The sequence below is a fragment of the Cibotium barometz genome, chromosome 1, assembly GCF_041138505.1.
Source record: "Cibotium barometz isolate CiBa-2024 chromosome 1, ASM4113850v1, whole genome shotgun sequence".
NCBI lineage: Eukaryota > Viridiplantae > Streptophyta > Polypodiopsida > Cyatheales > Cibotiaceae > Cibotium > Cibotium barometz.
This window is the reverse complement of record NC_141046.1, coordinates 36,236,821-36,259,524: the sequence shown is the minus strand read 5'-3', so window position 1 is coordinate 36,259,524 and position 22,704 is coordinate 36,236,821. Positions and strand designations below refer to the sequence as shown.

General features: G+C 35.5%; 1 pseudogene; it reads left to right on the top strand.

The window, feature by feature from the left end:
• The first annotated feature begins 3,115 nt into the window (after positions 1–3,115).
• Positions 3,116–5,926, top strand: LOC147641940 (putative xyloglucan endotransglucosylase/hydrolase protein 28; annotated as a pseudogene).
• Positions 5,927–22,704: the final 16,778 nt, after the last annotated feature.

Below are 22,704 nucleotides of genomic sequence, written 5' to 3'. Positions count from 1 at the left end.
CCTTGCATCAAGGATCTTTCCCCATTTGATCCTTTGTAAGGATCTTTCCCCATTTGATCCTTTGTAAGGATCAAATTAGTTGGTGCCTTAGCAAGTATTGTCTTTGCCATTTGCATTAGAGTCCACTTTTTTTTTAAAATGATTACTCATAGCCTTACTCCACTCCTCATCTTCTTGAGTCTTGATGTCCAAGGTGAGGGAGCACTCTTCTTTGGGGCCAAGCATTGGGATCTGGGCCTTTTGCTCCTCCACGTGTCAATAAGACACTTGAAATCTATCTCCACGTGGCCTCCCCACACGAATCATGTATGCAAGAGTGGCATCTCCCAATTTGAAGAACTACTAACCAATCTAAAGTAGAATGCTTTGTGCCACACTCATGAATGTTGCGCGTCCCCAGCCAGCCCATACACAGCTACTAATGGCCCCCTCTTTGCTCTGCCAGGATGTCCGAGGGAGACGGTAGACCCTCTTGAGTGGGGCCATTCGTTGCAAAATATATCTATATATCTATATATATATTCTACTTTTCACATAATAATCTTTTTTAAAAGGGCTGCCCTATGTTAGGTGGGTTGCTGTGAGAGAGGAAGAGGAGAGATGAGGGAAGTGGAGCGCTGCTAAATACAATCTTCTTTGTCTCTAAATTTGATGTCTTTTTTTTCCCTTTTTTTTAAATTTGGTAAGATGTATGTTTAAAATTTGGTAAGATGTCTGTAAATTTGATGTCTTTTTTTTCCCCTTTTTTTAAAATTTGGTAAGATGTATGTTTAAAATTACTTACCAATTTAGATAAGTTTAATGCATTTCATGGTGCCATCACATAGTCTATTGGAGGCCAACAAAAGCCATAATCCCTTGACAAAGGGCCACAAAACTTAAAAGCAACATCACTTCATAAGAACCAATATGAAAAAAAAAGACACGTTGGTGGGTTATGTGTGGGAGGACGGCTAGGTGGGAGCCATTGCATGGGACAACACACACACACCCCACCATAGCCAATAACTTATCAGTTAGCTCCACACCTCTCAAATTCTTAACCTCATCATGTGTGTGTACATGTGGGGGTCTAAGCTTCCTGGTTGCAAATGGAAATGTTTCAAAACGAATTGGATGCTATTGGGTAAATTAACGGAGCATAGATTACAAAACCATTATCATTTGGGAGGGACAAAGGATACTATGTCTAAATTTTTGAGAATTGTAGTTTTCAATAGTGCAAAAGGGCATTTAACTTCTTTGTCACTCTTTGATTGCAATGCGATATTTACTATTTGGGAAGAGATAAATAGTAACAATAATGAAGGGTCGTAGGTTGGCCCAAAAAAAATGAGGCTAAAAAAGAAAAGCAACGCATAACTTGATAAATAGTAACAATAATGAATTTTCTAAATACAAGGTCTTTCCTTGTCTCTGAGTTAACTTAGTCATGCAAGGTTGCATGCTTGCATTGAGTGTATGTTTCTAGTGTAGCTTCCCACACTATTTTGATAGCATCATGATGACATTTTTGAAGAAGTTTACATTGCAATTTTGTTTTCGGAAGAGTAAGAATCAAGTTATCTAGCACATCATGTTATGTACCTCACGGAGTTGATAAGTTTTGAAAGCTAACAACATCATTATGTGGGTATATGGGTTGTTTTCTAAGAGTAAGAGCCAAGTTATCTAGCACATCACGTTATATACCTCACGGAGTTGATAAATTCTGAAAGCTAATGTATAACAACATCATTATGTGGGTATAAAGCTCAAGGGGTTCACTCTAAAACAAACCTGTATATCATGTGCATTTAAAAATCCATTATTTGTGAATTTTGAGTATTCAAAACAATTTCTTTTTTTTTAATATAAACTTACAATTTATTCTAAAGTCCATGTGAAAAACCCCTTATGCAATTATATTTTTGTAAATTAAAATGTTATTTAAAATCTCGTTTTGGTGAACTCACACTCACATATGTTTAAGTGAACTCATTGAGTATAAAGATGCATTTAAAAGCAATCCCAAAGAGCCACATTCCCTTCTTTAGAAAGGTGATAACTTTTTATGGGTAGTAAAAGCAATGCCTTTAAATTTGAATTCTAACAATACTCCAAATATATTTTTGAAAGCTAACAACATCATTATGTGGGTATATGGGTTGTTTTTGGTAGAGTAAGAACCAAGTTATCTAGCACATCACGTTATATACCTCACGGAGTTGATAAATTTTGAAAGCTAATGTATAACAACATCATTATGTGGGTATAAAGATCGAGGGGTTCACTCTAAAACAAACCTATATATCATGTGCATTTAAAAATCCATTATTTGTGAATTTTAAGTATTTAAAACAATCTCTTTTTTTTAATACAAACTTACAATTTATTCTAAAGTCCATGTGAAAACCCCCTTATACAAGTATATTTTTGTAAATTAAAATTTTATTTAAAATCTTATTTTGGTTAACTCACTGTTTAAATGAGCTCATTGAGTATAAAGATGCATTTAAAAGCAATCCCAAAGAGCCGCATTTTCTTTTTTAGAAAGGTGATAACTTTTTATTGGGTGGTAAAAGCAATGCCTTTAAATTTGAGTTCTAACAATACTCCAAATATATTTAAATAAAGAAAGAGGACCATGGTCTAGAAAGTTCGGAAAATGGAAGAGACGTGATACTTTAAGCAACTAACCTTGTGGGCTCTTGTGGTACTTGTTTGGAAAATGAAAGAGACATGGTAGTTTAAGCAACTAACCTTGTGGATGATGAAAGTCAATTGAATGAAAACGTATCCTAAGAGTTGTAAGGGAGCATAATCAAAGCATAGGAAGCATGCCTTGTAATGGGCACAAAATTGGTAGTGTAAGCAATGGCAATGCAATTAGGTAAAGGGAAGCCTAAGAATGCAACTATTTAATTAGTAGGTCAACCTAAAGCATCACTTCAATATTTATAAATCTCCTTAAGTGACACCTTTGTGAAGTGGGTTGTGAACTCCATTTCAAAAATTTGATAGCTTTGGGTTACACTATAGAAAGATATGGCTAGCCCATGGAGTCAATTTTCTTTTACATGTATTGTGGTTGTTGTTATCATTTTCATGAAAACAAGATCAATTGTTGGAGATAATGCAAGCTACACCTCCACCCACCTCTCCCCTGACTGTCTTCTTACCATGTACTTTCTAGAATAGAGGTTTTTCCAACATATGGACATCCAACCATCAAATTGTAGATGATTACCAATACCATGTTACAATCATGTTGGATGCTTCCTCAAGCATGTTCTTATTATGTTTTACTTTTATTCAAATTTTAAGCATAAAATAATATTTTATATTGATTATTACAATAGTTATTATTTCATGTTAATTATCAATTTATTTCTTATACAATATGAATTTAAAAACTCGTATTACTAATTTACAGGTTTGATTCGTTGACCTTGTATGAATGAATATTGTCATATTGTACATGAGTCCAATTACTATTTATCTTTCATATATTGCATAAAGAATATAGCTAGAACAAGCAACTTCATTAGGAAATTGAAAATACAATTTTGAGATTAAAATCTTGACCTTGGTTGTTGCAAGCAGATCTAGATTCACTGTGCATTTAAACTTTTAACTATTAAACTCACATCTTCAATTGATTGCACAAATTCTTCGTAAATTTGAGTTTGAATTTTTTACTTTAGCAATTCATTCTATCACTGTATGTAGGGACTAGGTTCAAAACAAAAAAACTTAAGTGTATAGGTTTTTCAGTGCTGCAATAAAGCTACCGGCTAATGAATATACAGCTAGAGTGATTACCACTTTCTATGTATGTTTACTAACCAAATTTTTTGTGATTAATTTTTTTAAGGTTGAACCATTATCTTTGTTGAATCTTTGAAAATAATTAGCAACAACAAGAGGGTAGAAATTGTGATTAATTTTTTTAAGGTTGAACCATTATCTTTGTTGAATCTTTGAAAATAATTAGCAACAACAAGAGGGTAGAAATTGTGATTAATGTTTACTAATCCAACTTTATGTTTACTGACCCAATTTTATGTGAACCATTATCTTCATTGAATCTCTGTAAATAATTAACAACAAAAAGAGTGATTACTAATCCAACTTTATGATTAGTGATTACTAATCCAACCTTATGTGATTAAGTTTTTTAATGTTGAACCATTATCTTAATTAAATCTCTAAAAATAAATATCAAAAGGGTTGAAATTATGGTTAACATATTTTTCTCTCTTTAAAATAGACCTCTAATGCATAAATATATCTAGACAAACATGATGAGATAGACTTTGAGTTTTTGGGTAGGATAGGTCTAGGGAGGAGTACATCTTGCAAGCCAATGTGTATGCAGATGGAAGTACTAACATTGGAAGAGAGCAAAGGCTTCATCTCTGGTTTGACACCACTGTAGATTATCATGACTATAGCATTCTTTGGACATCCCAACACATTGTGTACGTTTTATTTTTGAACATGCACTTGAAACTCCTTTTTGTAACTTTCAAGGTTTGTGTATTAGTACTCCTTGGGATTAGCACACGTATGTGCAAAAACACACACATAGACTCTCTCTCTCTCTCTCTCTCTCTCTCTCTCTCTCTCTCTCTCTCTCAACATGTAGTCTTTTATTTTCAACATGCATTTAAATCTTTTAGCTATAATACATAGAAACTTATATTTAAATAGACATCACATGGTGTAAGCTTTATTTTAAAAGCATGCATTTGAACCTTCCAAGTAAGTTTACATATGCACACATTAGACTTTGTGCAAGCTTGTGCACATGCGCACATATGATTATTGTATATACACACATGCACATACAATTATTGTATGTGCACATACAATTATTAGTCATTAATGCTTATTTTTAACTTGCATTTTAATCTTCTCCATGCACACACAAGCCTGTGCACATGCACGCATACAATTATTAGTCATTAATGCTTTATTTTTAACATGCATTTGAATCTTCCCCATACACATACAATTATTAGTCCTCATCAATGCTTTATTTTCAACCTACATTTGAATCTTCTCCATGCACACACATGTTAATAGCCATTAATTGGCATGAGACACAAGCAGACAAGTATGCACAGATCTGTGCATGCATAACCATTACTTAGCATGAGGCTCAAGCACACAAGCACTTATGTGTATGCATGCATAACCATTACTTAGCATGAGGCTCAAGCACACAAGCACTTATGTGTATGCATGCACATGTGCGTATGCACATGTACACACATACACATGCGTGTGCACATACGCGCACACACACACACACACGCACACACGCGTGCACATACACACACACACACATGCACGCACACACACATGTACACGCACACGCACACGCACACGCACATGCACATACACACGTAGAGATCTTTGAAATCCATTGTATCATTTGTAAAACTTAGATTTACGAGAAGAGACAAGGAATATAACATTTCCTACAATAAGGGTTTGATTTTGGAATTTCATTTTTTGAGATGACCAAGCTATATGTTGATAACATACCAATTCACAAATTTCCAAACATGCCTACATTGGGTGGTCAATACCCTGCCAAACAAATGTACGTGTATGCCACCATATGGGATGGATTGGCTTGGGCAACTGATGGGGGAAAGTATAAGGAAAACTTCACCCATGCACTTTTTGTTGCCTCTTATTGAAACTTCATCATCAATGGGTGTGCCTTGCAACAACCTAACTCCACATTACTTACAACGTGTGCTAAAATGAGTTCAAGAACAAGGCCCTCTTTCTACCTCAATTAACCCAACAACAAAAGCAAAGTATACAATGGGTGCAACAAAACTACATGACCTATGACTATTGCCAAGATAAGCAAAGATATCCCAACCCTTTACTAGAAATCTACCTTGAGCATTCTAAAGAACTTTAAAGTTAGTATTTGAAATGTATCTAATAGAACAATGCCCAAATATGCAATTATGTTGCAAAAAAAGAAGTCAAAAAAATGAATAGTAGTTAGTGAACTTCCATATTGATGATTACATTATGAAACCCATGTTTAACTTGTTTGTATACTAGATATGAAACTCATTAGTGTAATCATTTTCTCTCATTTACTTCAAATTAGCATGATTACCTTTCATTTGGGTTAGGTACACCTTGCCCTTTCCCTTATCTTCATGTTCACCTTTGTGATATTTTGGCTGAGGAGGCTCCTAAGGTCTACTGTTTATGGTACCACCTGCTTTATCTTACCCAACATCCTTACCTTTCTCTACCTGCTTGCCCAACATCCTGTCTGAGGTGGGATATTTGGGTCTGGTGTTCAAGGTATAACCTTCTTTGTCTTGCCCAACATCCTTACCTTTGTCATTGCCTTGGCCCTTTTCCATGTAGGCATTTGTAGGCATAGGTAGGCCACATGTTCTCAAAGAGGTAAAGGGCATTATCTACTTCATCTTGCTTGGCATCTGTAGGCATATGTAGGCCACATGTTCTCAAAGAGGTAAAGGGCATTATCTACTTCATCTGCATATGCATATCATCATTTAGGATATGCCACATGACTATCTTCAAATTCATTTACAACTTTTAAGATTTTCCTATACAATACTTTAGGCTCAAATATATAATAGTATGATGTCCTTGTGCTGATAGGATATATTGCACTGCTTTTGCATAATAACCTCTAAGGTCTCTTGTATGCAACCCCAACCCTTCTCATCAAACCATTTAATACAAAGGTCTCTTGTGTGAAACCCCAATCCTTCTCATCAAACCATTTAATACTATAGCCTCAAAGGTCTCTTATATGCAACCCCAACCCTTCTCTTCAATCCATTTTATACTAGCCTCTATGGATTCCCCTAAAATTACATAATTTTTAAGATTGATAGGCTTCTCTAGGAGATGAGGTCTTAATTCATATTTTTAAGATTGATAGGCTTCTCTAGGAGATGAAGTCTTAATTCATATTATGTCACTTTGCAATGTACAAAAAGTAAAGAAACAAAATCCATGCTTGGAAGTACCCAAGCTTGGAAGTTCTAACAATGGACTGAAGGGGTAATGTGTAGATAATTAATGGGAGATCGAGTTAAATTTCCATACAAAATATTATATAGTACAGGGTTTTGTTCAGTAATGGCTCAAAGTGATAGGAGTTGAGTGGCCCTGATCTAATAGTGCATCAAACTATAGCATGTATAGATTGATAATTTTAACATAAATCAAGAATGTATCAAGAATTCCTTGGCCACAGCTCTGCATCACCCTTGATGCATTTTTAAAAGCCTTGGCAGCTAATTCCATAAGGACATCCAAATGTCTTGCGATATCTTTGCACCATCGTGGGGGGGGGGGCTCGGGATAGATTTCAAGCGCCTTGGCTTGTTGTGTTGTCCACGCCATCTTAAACTCTTTCGTCGTGATGCCCCACAACACTACGAATGTTGCTAGTTAAAAGTGAAATGGTTCTACCCTCCTCCACAACGTGGGCTCTTGGAGCTTTTACATGGACTTCTCGTTCCCATGTTCCTCTCCACTCATCTCCTGCTGTCCGCCCTCTACAGTTCTAACTTCGTGCATGGCACTGCCAATGTCCTTGTGAAATGATTATTGGCTCCAAAAGTTCTAAACTAATTTTTCACCCACTTGTAATTTTTCCTTAGTAATAATCCTATTTGTTCACGCTAAGTCTCATGAAAACCTCTGCAATCGGTGCCCATTATGCAAAATTTCATGTCTAATTTTGGTTTTTGGTCAATCATTGTTGCCTGAAAAGCAAAACCCATCCTTGATTTACATTTCTTTTTTCCATTACTCTTGTACTCTATTGTATGTAATAATAACATAGTTGTGTATACAGGATAAAGGGCCAATAATGTGGCACTGTAATTTTTACTCAAAAATCCTTCCAAAAACTTAGTGAATCTATGTCTTTTTAAGATCTTTAGTTATCACAAGATAGATCAATTTATGTAAAAAATTTTGATGGTTGATGCATATTTGAAGTAATTTTTAAAGCAAATAAACAATCAATAGTTTAGGAATTAAGGATGGGAGCAAACCAGAAAGCTTGCATTCAAAAACAACACACATTGCCAACCACATCTTTACTTGAGACGTGAGTTGGTCTAGTTTTCAATTTGCCACGCTGATCACACTAGCATTGAATGCCCAAATTTTTGAGGTTGTTGGGGTAAGATCTAGAGCATAGAGTCTAGTATGGTCCGTTATTTTGATAAATCTTGGATGGAATGTGTAAGATTCCTCCCTCCATCTTTTGAGGTGTACAGGTGTAAGAACCTCCCCTTCTGATCTTATAATTATTTCCCTCTCTAAAATAAAAGAAAGATCCTGTTTTACCCTGTTTTGGCCTACAGAGAGAAAATGTCTAGAGGGAGGTAATCCAAAATTGAGATATTTTTGGATATAAAAATCCTCCTAGTGTCTAAAATGGTTTCCCCTGAAACAGAAATTCAAAAAAAAACTTTTGTGCAATTGGAATTAATTGAAAATAGGTATAAAGGACCTTAGCCTAAGGGTCTAGATTTTTAAAAAAATTTGGATTATGGTCCAATTAAGGTTCCTATGGGCCAATAGGATCAATCCAAGTGTGGGAAGGAGATAAATCCAATTTATAAAAGGAAAAAAAACAAAAATGAGTAAATGCTCACATAAGATGAAGAGTTAACTGAGTACAAGGTTTATTAGTAAAAAACTACGAATATTACTTTAAAAATGAGATATTTTGGGTATAATGATATTTTTGACACCTTGGTAAGGAGAAGGGGGCTCTTCAAGGAGGCGCCTATTTCACATGTGTGGAGGAGTTTTAAACTAAAAAATAATAAGATATTTTTATCTCTCCTCTCTCTTGGATCAAACCAAATAAAAAAGGGAGCCAAACTGGTTTAAATCTTGTCCAAATTCAGCCAAACTGGTCCAAATCTTGTCCAAATTCAGCCAAACTGGTCCAAATCTTGTCCAAATTTAGCCAAACTGAACCTGGAAAATTCTAGAATCAATTTGCTTGGTTAGAGGCTCACTTTTTCCTATAAATAGAAGCCTCCCTCTTTGTAAAAGCTTAATGGTGTTTATGCACTGTTACTCTACTCTTATCCTCAGCCATCTACATTGAATTTTTTAATAATTCAATTGTTTTTGGCCTAATCCTCTCCAAAGTGAATTGGTGGCCACTATTGCTTTAAACAATAGTAGAACCCTCAATCCCTCAAGCCAAAGGAGAGCTTACAAGCTCCATGTAAGCTAATTCTCTTACTTGTTTACGAATTTAAATTAAAAATCTATGGTTTTCTTGATTTTTATGTTTTGTAAATGATTAAATTAAATTCAAATGCTATGCCTTTGATGAAAAAGGCCACCCCCTTCTCTTCTTTACATTTCAACCTTTCTTAAAAGAAAGTTTATTTTTATGTTATTCCAAAAAGAGTAATTTCCACCATTTTTGCATCTAAAAGAAATATTATAATGACTCCATGTACATATTCACCTATGAATATGCATGGATATCACTGATATTAATTATTAAAATTGATTTCTATGCATAGAAAGATGCATAAAGGATTTTTTTTATTATAAAAGTGTTATTCTTATTAAATTTGATTTCTATGCATAGAAAGATGCATAAAGGAAAATTTTTTATTGTAAAAGTGTTATTCTTAATGAATTCGATTTCTATGCATAGAAAGATGCATAAAGGGAATTTTTATTACAAAAGTGTTATTCTTATTAAATTTGATTTCTATGCATAGAAAGATGCATAAAGGAATTTTTTTAATATAAAAGTGTTATTCTTATTAAATTTGATTTCTATGCATAGAAAGATGCATAAAGAAATTTTTTCTATTATAAAAGCGTTATTCGTATTAAAATTTAATTTTATGCATAAATAGATGCATAAAGAAATTCTTTTTATTTTAAAAGCATTATTCTTATTAAAATTAATTTTATGCATAAATAGATTCATAAAAGGATTTTTAAAATAAAAGTGTTATTCCCATTGAAGTTGATTTTTATGAATAAATAGATACATAAAGAATTTTTATATCGAAATTAGAATTCTCTTAAATTCTATGTTTAAATTCTGAGTATTTGATAAATGAATAATTAAATACACTAAGAGAGAAATTTCTATCATTTTATATTCACTCGGATTGTAAAAAGAAAATTCAAGAATCCTATCGAGATCGAAATATTCAAAAATTCTATCGAGATCAAAATATTCAGATAAATGATTAATTTATTCCTCATTGGAATTATTAGATATTTTATTTAAAGTCAAAGATGAATTTTAGATAAATTTATTTTATCTATGAGAAATATTTAAATGGTAAAAGAGGAGTTCCTATGACAATTGAAGTTCAATCATTTAGATGTGAAAAGAGAAATTCCTAACATATTGAATTAATAGGTATTTTAATTTAGATGAATTTATTTCATGAGAAATATTTGATGATAAAAGAGGAATTCCCATGATGTTGGAATGCAAATAATTAAATGCAAAAAGACGAATTCCCATGGTATTTGAGATCCATGAAATCAAATGGGAAGAAGAGGAATTTTTAGTATAATTCAATTTATGATTATTCATCAAAAGTGGAAATATGGGTAGAATTGATTTTTGTAAATCCCATGAATTCTTTTATTCAAAAGAGGAATATTGAATATAATTCAATTGAGGAATTGAGAAGGAATATGAAAATAGTTGTTGAGAAAAAGAATCTTTATCTAAGCCAAGCAATTGGTAAAAATTGAGAAAAAGTCCCATTATCGATATCAAAGTAGAAAAAGCTATTAATTGGAAAAAGGATGTGGAATGCATGTGATAAGATGTAAACGGGATGTGATAAGATGTAAACGGGATGCGATAAGATGTGGTGTAATGAAAATGGATGTGAATGTGTATGTGAAGAATGGATGTGGATGTATGTGAAAGAATGGATGTGAATGTATGTGAAAGAATGGATGTCGATGTGTATATGAAAGAATGGATGTGGATGTGTATGTGAAAGAATGGATGTGGATGTGTATGTGAAGAATGGATGTGGATGTATGTGAAAGAATGGATGTGGATGTGTATGTGAAGAAAATGGATGTGAATGTGTTTGTGAAGAATGGATGTGGATGTGTATGTGAAAAATGGATGTGGATGTATGTGAAAGAATGGATGTGGACGTGTATGTGAAAGAATGTGATGTGGTGTAAAGAGATGTGATGCGACATGAATATATGTGGATGTGAAGTGATAGATGTAAATGTATGGATAGATGTGGGTAGTCGTACATGTGAACGATTGGATGGATGTGGATGAATGAGATGAGATGTGTATGAATGAGACATGATGTGGATGTGATGTAATGTGGATAGGATGAATGAGATATAATGTGGATAGATGTGATGTGATGTAATGTGGATAGAATGTATGTGATGGGATGTTGATGAGAATGAATGTGATGGATATGAATGAATGTGATGTGATGGATGTGAATGGATGGAGGTGATGTAATGTGAAATGGATAGATGTGAGTGAATGAGATGTGATGTGAATCGGGATGTGAATGAATGAGATGTGAATCAGGATGTGAATGAATGATATGAGATGTGAATGGATGAGATGTGATGTGATGTGAATCGGGATGTGAATGAATGAGATGTGATGTGAAATGGATGTGATGAGATGTGATGTAAATTGGAATAGATGTGAATGGATGATATGTGATGTGAAACGGATAGATGTGAATGAATGAGATGTGATGTGAATGGATGAGATGTGATGGGATATGAATCGGGATAGATGTGAATAAATGAGATATGAGGTGAAATGGATGTGATGTGGATCGGGGTAGATATGAATGGATGAGATGTGAATGAATGTGATGTGATGAGATGTGAATGAATAAGATGTGATGAGATGTGGATATGGATAGATGCGAGTGGATGAGATCTCATGAGGATAAATGAGGAAAGATGTGATGAGATGGAAATGATGTGATTGAATGAGCATGGGAATACATATGAAATGGATGTGGATTAAATAATGTGGATTGATGTGGAACAATGTGGAAAGATGAGAGTTTGTTATGGAAACTGTATTTATGACCTGTTTTTAAATAATTGTTTTATGTCAAGAATGTTTGGGAAGCATTTTGACCGTCTTCTGAAGAGGTGGGGAGACCTAACTGATAAAGTTACAACAGCTGCCGGAGAGTCAATGGAGGACGTCTCGCGTAGCAAGGTCGGCCGAGGTCTTGACCAGCGATTTAAATGGTGAGCTTCCCGTACGGTGGATAAGGGACCAAGGAAGCGGCCTATGAGGGAAGCACTACATGACCTGCGAAGGATCGTAGAGGGTGCTGACCATACGGTGCTCGAGCTCTGGGTCACCAAAGATTTCCACACATGCATCAGGGAAGATATTGGAACAAGGAGTAAGAGTTGTTTTCTGAAACTGGGCATGGATCTGGTTGATTGACCTTGCTGGTCCTCAACGGATGAGTCCATGGCTCTTTTATATGGATCTGTTGGTTGATCTTGCTGATCTTCAATGGAGATTCCATTTTGATTTTTATAAGTGAATATATTGCCGAGTACTATGAGCTAGGAACTATCGAAAAGGCCCCTGTGAGTGGACAAGTGGTGAGCATTCTGGTTGCCAATGATGCCATAGGTACACCGATAAAGGAATGATTGGAAATTAGGATTCAACCGGATATTTTGGAGGATTATGATCAGTGACACTATGGCTTCATTAAATGATTGTTTTAAAGACAGCTGAATCTGTGAAAAAGGCGAAGACCCAATTACTAATTTATGAATCTCAGTTTGATTCATATCAATTTGTATGAATTTCATTACACATTTCCAACTTTTTACTGTTACTTCATAAATTTTTGACATTTTTGGCTTCTCGGTTGATCTACTTTAGCCAACTCGCTCTGATACTAGCTAAAAGATCCCTGTCCCCTCCCCGCGCAATGAATTCTGGGGTGCTAGCAGCGGAAGTAGCACTTCTTGCACGGGGCAGGGTCCCTCACTTGAGGCCTCGCCCCACGGATATCCGGACAAAAGATCCCTCGGTTCTTCCAAAATCAAACCCGGGAAAACTTCCCTCGCCCGAAAAGCATGAGCGATTCCTCCAAGATATTTTGACTCTCACGTAGTCAAGGTCATCACTAACCAAACTGATCCGACCGAACCTAAAAAGACACTCGATCAGATCAAGGAAGAAACTTGCACTTCGATCATAGAGACCAACCCTTTTTTCCTCATTTGAGAGGCACAGATGTTGATTCTCTTCCATAGAATAATTTTTATCCGGGATTTACTTCATCTATCGTACCATAACAGAAATTGAATCTCATTTTAGGGATCCATCAGTCCAGCCTAACCCCATCCAGTCCCATGGATTAACCAACCGCCCAACCAGTGTAGTGATGGGATCCAAATAGGCATTTGGTTAGGTTTTGTCCCGGGTACCAGGGAAAAGAGTTCCCAGGCCCCCTAGCCGGATATTCATGCAAACTTAAAACTAGTCACACCACTTACACACCCAATATGAAATTAGGATGGAAGTACCGCAATTGCATGGAATCCCTGACTTGCTTAAGGCCTAGACATGATGGTATTTACCTTATAATTCCAAGGACCGTGACTACCCGTATATATCAAGGGTATAACTGCAGCTCTTTATTAGCAGTATATACGAGTAAATCTAAGACCTTGAAATTGTAAGCAAAAATACTATACAGATGATGAATTCGAATGTGGTTGATATGTTTTTAAAACTCTGGTTGAGAACTGATGAGTTGATTTGGATTCTGATTGAAAAATGATAATTCCTAAATTTTGGTTGAAAAGCGATAAGCTGAGCAAAACCACAATGAAGATGAATGGAATGAGTCCCTGTGATGATGTTCATAACTGGAATGACGATAATGACTTCAGCAAATCACTATGATGTTCGTAACTGGAATGACGATAATGACTTCAGCAAATCACTATGAGATTAGTGGATTGTGCTGACAGATTGCTACTGTTAACACTTGACCCAGTGGATCAAGTTAAGGGATGACAAATTAAAAATCTGTATAATTGAAATTCCCATGGAGGACTTCAAGTGGAAATTCCCATGGAGGACTTCAGGTGGAAATTTTGGTCTAATGGACCATTATTGTGTTACAGATATGAATGATATGATCTGAATGAATTGTTATCTGATGATGCGTTCTATATAAGGGATCTTTATCCCAGCATTCTGTTGGGTTGACCAGACTATAAGGAACCCCAGAATCAGTTGGATCTTAAGGGAAAAGAGTTGTCCTCTAGTTTGTAAGATGAGGACATCTCGCGTTTTTTAAGTGAGGTAGGATGTAAGATTCCTCCCTCCAGCTTTTGAGGTGTACAGGTGTAAGAACCTTCTCTTCTGATCTTATAATTATTTCCCTCTCTGAAATAAAAGAAAGATCCTGTTTTACCCTGTTTTGGCCTAGAGAGAAAAAATGTCTAGAGGGAGGTAATCCAAAATTGAGATATTTTTGGATATAAAAATCCTCCTAGTGTCTAAAATGGTTTCCCTTGAAACAAAAATTCAAAAAGAACTTTCCAATGTGCAATTGGAATTAATTGAAAATAGGTATAAAGGACCTTAGCTTAAGGGTCTAGATTTTCAGGATTTTTTGGATTATGGTCCAATTAAGGTTCCTATGGGCCAATAGGATCAATCCAAGTATGCGGAGGAGATAAATCCAATTTATAAAAGAAAAATACCCAAAAATGAGTAAATGCTCACATAAAATGAAGAGTTGACTGAGTACAAGGTTTATTAGTAAAAAACTACAATATTACTTAAAAAATGAGACATTTTAGGTATAATGATACATTTTTGATATCTTGGTAAGGAGAAGGGGGCTCTTCAAGGAGGCTCCTATTTCACATGTGTGGAGGAGTTTTAAACTCAAAAATAATAAGATATTTTCATCTCTCCTCTCTCTTGGATCAAACCAAATCAAAAAGGGAGCCAATCTGGTCCAAATCTTGTCCAAATTCGGCCAAACTGAACCTGGAAAATTTTAGAATCAGTTTGCTTGGTTAGAGGCTCACTTTTTCCTATAAATAGAAGCCTCCCTCTTTGTAAAAGCTTAATGGTGTTTATGCACTGTTACTCTACTCTTGTCCTCAGCCATCTACATTGAATTTTTTAATAATTCAATTGTTTTTGGCCTAATCCTCTCCAAAGTGAATTGGTGGCCACTATTGCTTCAAACAATAGTAGAACCCTCAATCCCTCAAGCCAAAGGAGAGCTTACAAGCTCTATGTAAGCTAATTTTCTTATTTGTTTATGAATTTTAATGAAAAATCTATGGTTTTCTTGATTTTTATGTTTGACAAATGATTAAATTAAATTTAAATGCTATGCCTTTGATGAAAAAGGCCACCCCCTTCTCTTCTTTACATTCCAACCTTTCTTAATCCTAGAAAGATTAACTAAGTGATTAATTAAACTCTTCTTATTGTTTACACTCTTGAATTTAGAAAATTGTATAGATTAGAGTTCTATAATTCTAAATCGGGTTAATTAAGTTAAGTGAAGAAAGATAAAAATGAGAAATGGTCAGCCATACAAAGGAGGTTACGATAAAATTTTCCAGAATTTTTGTGAAAAAGAAAGTTTGTTTTTATGTTATTCCAAAAGAGTAATTCCCACCATTTTTGCATCTAAAAAAAATATTCTAATTACTCCATATACATATTCACCTATGAATATGCATGGATATCACTGATATTAATTATTAAAATTGATTTCTATGCATAGAAAGATGCATAAAGGAAATTTTTTATTATAAAGGTGTTATTCTTATTAAATTTGATTTCTATGCATAGAAAGATACATAAAGGAAATTTTTTTTATTATAAAAGTGTTATTCTTATTAAATTTGATTTCTATGCATAGAAAGATACGTAAAGGAAATTTTCATTACAAAAGTGTTATTCTTATTAAATTTGATTTCTATGCATAGAAAGATGCATAAAGGAATTTTTTCTATTATAAAAGCGTTATTCTTATAAAAATTGATTTTTATGCATAAATAGATGCATAAAGAAATTCTTTTTATTTTAAAAGTGTTATTCCTATTAAAATTGATTTTATGCATATGTATGTGAAAGAATGGATGTGGATGTGTATGTGAAAGAATGGATGTGGATGTGTATGTGATGAAAATGGATGTGAATGTGTATGTGAAAAATGGATGTGGATGTGTATGTGGTGAAAGAATGGATGTGGATGTGTATGTGAAAGAATGTGATGTGGTGTAAAGAGATGTGATGAGACATCGATATATGTGAATGTGAAGTGATAGATATAAATGTATGGATAGATGTGGATAGTCGTACATTTGAACGATTGGATGGATGTGGATGAATGAGAATGAGATGAGATGTGTATGAATGAGACACGATGTGGATGTGATGTAATGTGGCTGGGATGAATGAGATATGATGTGGATAGATGTGATGTGATGTAATGTGTATAGAATGTATGTGATGGATGTAAATGGATGGAGGTGATGTAATGTGAAATGGATAGATGTGAGTAAATAAGATGTGAAATGGATAGATGTGAGTGAATGAGATGTGATGTGAATTGGGATGTGAATGAATGAGAAGTGATGTCATGTGAATCGGGATGTGAATGAATGATATGGGATGTGAATGGATGAGATGTGATATGATGTGAATCGGGATGTGAATGAATGAGATGTGATGTGAAATGGATGTGATGTAAATTGGGATAGATGTGAATGGATGATATGTGATGTGAATTAATGTGATATGATGTGATGTGAAACGGGATAGATGTGAATGAATGAGATGTGATGTGAATGGATGAGATGTGAATCGAGATGTGAATGAATGTGATATGATGTGATGTGAAACGGGATAGATGTGAATGAATGAGATGTGATGTGAATGGATGAGATGTGAATCGGGATAGATGTGAATGAACGAGATATAAGGTGAAATGGATGTGATGTGGATCGGGGTAGATATGAATGGATGAGATGTGAATGAATGTGATGTGATGAGATGTGGATATGGGTAGATGTGAGTGGATGAGATCTAATGAGGATATGGGTAGATGCGAGTGGATGAGATCTGATGAGGATAAATGAGGAAAGATGTGATGAGATGAAAAATGATATGATTGAATGAGAATGGAAATACATATGAAATGGATGTGGATTAAATAATGTGGATTGATGTGGAACAATGTGGAAAGACGAGAGTTCGTTATAGAAACTGTATTTATGATCTATTTTTAAATGACTGTTTTATGTCAAGAATGCTGGGGAAGCATTTTGACCGTCTTGTGAAGAGGTCATGGAGACCTAACTGATAAAGTTGCAATAGCTGACGGAGAGTCAACGAGGACGTCTCACGTAGCAAGGTTGGCCGAGGTCTTGACCAGCCTCGGTTTGATTTAAATAGCGAGCTTCCGGTACGGTGGATAAGGGACCAAGGAAGCGGCCTATGAGTGAAGTGCTAGGTGACCTGCGAAGGATCCTAGAGGGTGCTGACCATACGGTGTTCGGGCTCTGGGTCGCCGAAGATACCCATACATGCATCGAGAAAGATATTGGAACAAGGAGTAAGAGTTATTTTCTGAAACCGGGCATAGATCTGGTTGATTGACCTTGCTGGTCCTCAAAACGGATGAGTCCATGGCTCTTTTATATGGATGTGTTGGTTGATCTTGCTGATCTTCAATGGAGATTCTATTTTGATTTTTATAAGTGAATATATTGCCAGGTACTATTAGCTAGGAACTATCGAAAAGGCCCCTGAGTGGACAGGTGGTGATAAGCGTTCTGGTTGCCAATGATGCCATAGGTACACCGATGAAGGAATGATTGGAAATTAGGATTCAACCATATATTTTGGAGGATTATGATCAATGACACTATGGTTTCATTAAATGATTGTTTTAAAGACAGCTGAATCTGTGAAAAAGGTAATTTCATATTAGGTGTGTAAGTGGTGTGACTAGTTTTAAGTTTGCATGAATATCCGGCTAGGGGACCTGGGAACTCTTTTTCCTGGTACCCGGGACAAAACCTAACCAAATTCCTAATTGGATCCCATCACTACAGTGGGGGTTGGGGTTAGGCTGGACTGATGGATCCCTAAAATGAGACTCAATTTCTGTTATGGTACGATAGATGAAGTAAATCCCGAATAAAAATTGTTCTATGGAAAAGAATCAACGGCGGCGGCTGTGCCTCTCAATGAGAAAAAAAGTGTTGGTCTCTATGATCCAAGTGCAAGTTTCTTCCTTGATCTGATCGAGTGTCTTTTTAGGTTTGGTCGGATCAGTTTGGTTAGCGATGACCTTGACTACGTTAGAGTCAAAATATCCTGGAGGAATCACCCGTGCTTTCCAGGCAAGGGAAGTTTTTCTGGGTTCAGTTTTGGAAGAACCGAGGGATTAGTCTCTTGTCCAGATATCCGTGTGGGTGAGGCCCCGAGTGAGGGACCCTGCCCCGTGCAAGAAGTGCTACTTCCGCTGCTAGCACCCCAGAATTCGTTGCGCGGAGGGGACAGGGATCTTTCAGAATGTATCTGTAAAACAGATTCTATACTTAGGGATAAATTGGGTAATTTGGACATAAATGTGTTGGGATGCGAAAGCATTTCTCCATATTTACTTCCATGGTTTTATCCACCACGAGAGCTCTAAAAAAAGATGAAATATTTTAACACCCTAAGTATTTCTAGAATTTACTTTACGAATATGCATTCATGAGTAGATGGGAACTGTAAAAAATTTCATCCTAGTCACCCGTAGTGGTCGATAATAATTCAAGAAGTAGCTCTCCCAAGCTCTTTGTTTTTTTATGGCCAAATGATCAAAGGTCACCTTGGTACGGTCATCAATGCTAGTACAAGGCCATACCTGTGTCAATCAATTTTATAATTTAAGATCCCTTATTGTTGATACATATAAAATTATATATCTAAATCACTATTTGTGAATAAATCTCTTACATCCATTTGTTGAAGAGACGGTCCAAATGTTATTTCAAGATAATGATCACTCTAATATTTCTCATTTTTCCACATGACTGAAAGTTTAATCATAATTGATATTATGGGTTTCTTTGGTAGCAAACCTTGCCTTTCGATCAAAATTCTACATAAATCCATTTTCTCCAATAATAGGTTTATCACCATCAAGCTTAGGTAAACCTATTGTGCTTTAAAATTCCATTTTCCAAATATATTTCTTCTGTAAACCATGCATCTTGCTCTTCTACCATTGCTTTTACCCAATGAGAAATGATACATGCATCTCATTGAGTGCATAATACCTTTGTTAATCGAATTCTAGGATTAACAAGAGCTACCGCCATTATCTTACATCAAGGAGTCATGGTAGATACACTAAAGGGTCATACATTCAAGATATAAAGCAATAGTGTCCAAAGCTACAACTTGGACGGGCGCCCGTAAATGGTGTGATGGAGTATTTATGGCGATTCTCGCTTCAAAAGCATGTGGTAGCAAGTTAGGATGAAGTCCTAATAAGTGATATACTTCATGGATATATTATGAGAGTAGTCATTGTAATAGCATTAGGCCTCTTATGAGCCTAAAGTCCCTGGCCGGCCACAGTTTAAATGAGTGTGAACACTTATGGCCATGTATATAAGTGAATTTCTCTCATAATACAACAAACTCTCCCATTGTGCAATTGAGTCTTGCTCTTGCTAATCTCTCTCCCTAATGCATGCTAGTGAGTGTGTGTGAGTGAAGTGAGGTGAGAGGAGGGACGAGGACCCGTAGTGCAACGCGGCGGTGTGACAACGCTCGCGTGGGAGACGCAGTGGAATTGCTTCTCAAGGAGTTGTAGAGCTTGGAGACCTCAAGGGTTACGAGCTCGGCCATTGGAAAGATCCTCACGACAGTTGCAGTTCACCAGGTAATCTCTTTTTGGATGTGTTTCAAGGAGGGTTAGGGTGAGCCATAACATTTTTGGTGCCGTTGCCAGGGAGCCATCCCTTGGCTGTTTCCATTATTTTGCCTCTAATCTACGCATAACCCATTGCCCATTATCTTGATTAATGGTTTCCCATGAAAAAGATGTGGATTTGTGATGGTGATTTGTGTGAGATTTGGTGTAGAATAGCTCTCTTTTTTGTTTTTGAAAAGAATGCTTTTTGCTTAATTTTTAGATTAAATTGTTGTTTTTGTTGTTGTTTTGGTGGTTTTTCATGTTCTTAGGCCTTGCACGTAGTTTGAACTAGGCTTAGTTTGCATCCATTGCATCAAACAATGCATGCAATTTTTTGTGAATGTTAGCTCTCTTTAGTTTAAACATAGATCTAAGATCATTAATTCTAGTTTAAGTGTGTGTTTTTTGTTGAAATTGTTTGGATTAGAGTGTTCGCAAGTATTAGGAGTAGCTTAATCTTTCAAAAAAAATTCTTAAAACCATCAAAAAAACCCTTGAATTTGACTCATTTCTCTTAATGGACTGGTTTTTGTCATTGAGGGTGATTAATCTTGTTTAAGAGGCTGAAAATTTAGAAAATGTATTAATTAGGGTCTAAATTGATCATGAGTAGTCGAAATTAGGATCTTTGAGTGTTTTGAGAGCATCTAGATGCATCAAAACACCTAATCACATCAATTTTCTTGATCAATTGGAGAAATTTGACTCTCTTTGCTTAATTTTATCTTAGAGAGGAGACTATAATTAAGAGTCTAATTAATCTCCTAATTTATATTAATTTACACAATGGTTGATGCACAAAGATTAGTTTTTCCTTGCTCTATCCAATGGTGTGCTTAATTGTGTGAATTAATTAAGAATTAGTGATTAATTAGAGTCCTTGATTAGTGAAAAAAAGAAAGATTAGTGAAAGAATTAATCTTGGATTAATTCTTAATTAATTTTTTACATAACTCATTAAGGCTAATGAGCATTCAATGAGAAGATGCTCATGAGTTGTCAATTTGTCCATTTTGGGGGCCATTTATAAAGGATGTAAGGTGTGTCATTAAAAGGTTAACTTTTTTTTATTCCACTTACCTTTTGGGAAAATGCCCATTTACCTTTGATTCCACTTATCTTTTGGGAAAATGCCCATTTAAATTCAAAAAATATTCCCCTCAAAAAGGAAAATTCATATTTCCCACTAGACTTTTAAAAAAAACGACGTGAACGGAAATTCGACGTGAATGGAAAAATGACATGAACGAAAATCCGACATGAACGAAAAAATGACGTGAACAGAAGTCCGACATGAACGAAAATCTGACGTGAACAGAAAAATGACGTGAACGAAAATCCGACGTGAACGAAAAAATGATGTGAACGAAAAAATGATGTGAACAAAAAAATGACGTGAACGAAAATCCGACGTGAAAAAAAAATCAAAATTTAATTTCCACATGAAGTTCGGTTTATGCATAAAACCGTTTCACTGCGTGAAATACCAGTTCACGTGGTATAAATAAATAAATAAATAAAATTTAATTTTTTGTGAAGTCCGACGTAAACCGTTTCACGGCATGAAACACCAGTTTCACGTGGGAAAAAAAGAGACTTTGGAAAACACCCTTGTTATACTTTAAAATAATCTCCATGTAAATAAAAATAAAGCATGTGCTTAGGTATGATAACTTTAGCCTTGTAAAACTGTGAATGGCAAAGTGCACATTAATTGGAATAAGGCTAAATGGACAAAGTGCACATTAATTGGAATAGGGCTGAATGGGCAAAGTGTGAAACCTTAGGTTTAAAATTTTAAGGTGTGTTATGAATCACCCTAACCCTCCTTAAAACATATCTAAAAAGAGATTACCTGGTGAACCGCAACTGTCGTTTGAGGATCTTTCCAATGGCCAAGCTCGTAACTCTTGAGGTCTCCAAGCTCTACAACTCCTTGAGAGAAGCAATTCCACTGCGCGCTTCTCCCGCGAGCGTTGTCACACCGTTGCGTTGCACTATGGGTCCTCGTCCCTCCTCTCACCTCACTTCACTCACACACACTCACTAGCATGCATTAGGGAGAGAGATTAGCAAGAGGATTAGTAAGAGCAAGACTCAATTGCACAATGGGAGAGTATGTTGTATTATGAGATATATTTACTTATATACATGGCCATAAGTGTTCACACTCACTTAAACTATGGTCGACCGGGCACTTTAGGATCATGAGAGGCCTAATGCTATTACAATGATTACTCTCATAATATATCCATGAAGTACATCACTTAGGACTTATTCCTAACTTGCTCCCACATGCTTTTGAAGCAGGAATCGCTATAAATACTCTGTCGTCACACCATTACGGGTGCCTGTCCAAGTTATAGCTTTAGACATTATTACTTCATATCTTAAATGTATGACCCTTTGGTGTATCTACCATGACTCCTTGATGTAAGATAATGGCGGTAGCTCTTGTTAATCCTAGAATTGGATTAACATCCCCTCCCCTTCTTGATGGCGATCGCGTCCTCGTCGTCGTGATCGCTTGAAGACCTTTGTGTAGGGAGAATGAACAAGCTTTGTAGATGACATTGATGGTGAGTGACATTCAATGGCCTTTGTTCCTCCAAAAGAAATAAGAAAAGCTAGTTATTTAATGAAGAGGTTAGTGATGTATTGGGAATTCCTA